This window comes from Bidens hawaiensis, unplaced genomic scaffold, assembly GCF_021521415.1.
Source record: "Bidens hawaiensis isolate Kalapana, Puna unplaced genomic scaffold, B.hawaiensis_p1.1 tig00022316_1, whole genome shotgun sequence".
NCBI lineage: Eukaryota > Viridiplantae > Streptophyta > Magnoliopsida > Asterales > Asteraceae > Bidens > Bidens hawaiensis.
This window is the reverse complement of record NW_027493470.1, coordinates 33,066-34,933: the sequence shown is the minus strand read 5'-3', so window position 1 is coordinate 34,933 and position 1,868 is coordinate 33,066. Positions and strand designations below refer to the sequence as shown.

Below are 1,868 nucleotides of genomic sequence, written 5' to 3'. Positions count from 1 at the left end.
TATATATATATATATATATATATATAGGTTACTAGAAGATGAAATACTATAAAAAGTATTTTAATAAGCTCTAAATATATATATATATATAGATATACAAACAATGAATTATTACATTTAAAACAAACAAAACATACATGTTTACTTTGCAATGCATTATTTAATTTATTTTATGGCACAAGTGTGGGTTTATTTTATACCTATTTCAATTTTAGGTTGTGTATGACTGCATTTGTCCCCCTTTTCTCTCTCTCTCTCTCTCTCTCTCTCTCTCTCTCCCCCATCTCTGTACTCGTATATCCTTTCTTTAGGGTTCAACTTCCACAGCTTTGTTTTTCTATAATTAATCAAAAGTCCTCACTTTTATATAACTTCTTGCATCTTTTTTTATATCATTTTATTGTTTTTTAGCTTCTTCATGTTTGTATAATTGTATAATCATACTATTATCATGGATGGTTTGGATTTAGGCACTGCTTCTCGTTACAATAATAATAATATTCATCATCATCACCATCAACAACATCATCAACAACAACAACATCTTCCTGACTTGCAACTTCACACCACTCAACCTGAAAATAATAATATTAATAATAATAATAATATTCATCATCATCTTTACAACCACCAAGAAGATGATCAAGACCACCATCAACAAGGTCATGAACAACTTGTCTCACCTAACTCTGGTGGTGGTGGTGGTGATATTATTGGCCGGAGACCAAGAGGACGTCCGGCAGGGTCCAAGAACAAACCAAAACCACCGGTTATTATCACTAGAGAAAGCGCGAATACTTTACAAGCACATATATTGGAAATTGGTAATGGGTGTGATGTGTTTGATTGCATAGCAACTTATGCAAGAAGAAGACAAAAAGGGATATGTATATTATCCGGAAGTGGTATTGTAACAAATGTTAGCCTCCGGCAGCCGGCGGCTGCAGGGTCTGTGTTGGCTCTTCATGGAAGGTTTGAAATATTGTCTCTTACCGGTTCTTTCCTGCCGCCACCAGCGCCACCAGGAGCTACTAGTTTGACCATATTTTTATCCGGTGGACAAGGGCAAGTAGTCGGTGGGAACGTTGTCGGAGAGTTGACCGCGGCGGGGCCGGTTATTGTTATTGCTTCTTCTTTTACTAATGTTGCTTATGAAAGATTGCCTCTTGAAGATGATGAAGTTCCGGAAGGCGGAGGGTTACAAATGCAACCGCCGGTTACTGATGGCGGTGGCGGCGGCGGTGGTGGGGGTGGGGGTGGTCCGTTTCCGGATCCGTCTTCTGGACTACCATTTTTTAACCTACCGGTTAATATGGGTCCGAATGTTCAGTTACCGACGGATTACAGACGGAATAATAATGGCAATCCATTTTAATATGGATTCAGGTTATGGCTGTATCTGCATCTTGCAGGATTTGAACCCCACAGTCCCTTGGACGGATCGGGTTAGTTAATTTGCTTCTTTTGGATCATAAACAATGTTCACTAAAATTACTACTTTAATTACTACTTTAATTTCTTATCTTGTTATCTTTGGGTTGTTTCTTTTATCTTTTTTACTTAGTAACTTGGGGTGTTTGTAACTTATAACATGTTCTATGAGAATAGGTTTTATTTTATAAATTTGTGTTTGATTTCCATGGTCAATCTCTTTCTTCAAGGTTTAATTAGCTTCTATTTGGATCATAAACAATGTTCACTAAAAATTACTACTTTGATTTCTTATGTTGTTATCTTGGGGCTGTTTCTTTTATCTTTTTAATTTACTTATTTTTTGGGGGGTTTTGTAACTTATAACATCTTAATTATATGAGAATAGGTTTTTATTTTATAAATTTGTGTTTTATCTGTTCAAATCTTTTTCTTCA

The 1,868-nt window shown here is 35.8% G+C and overlaps 1 pseudogene; it reads left to right on the top strand.

The window, feature by feature from the left end:
- Positions 1-232: 232 nt before the first annotated feature.
- LOC143565294 (AT-hook motif nuclear-localized protein 23 pseudogene) lies at positions 233-1,586 on the top strand (annotated as a pseudogene).
- Positions 1,587-1,868: the final 282 nt, after the last annotated feature.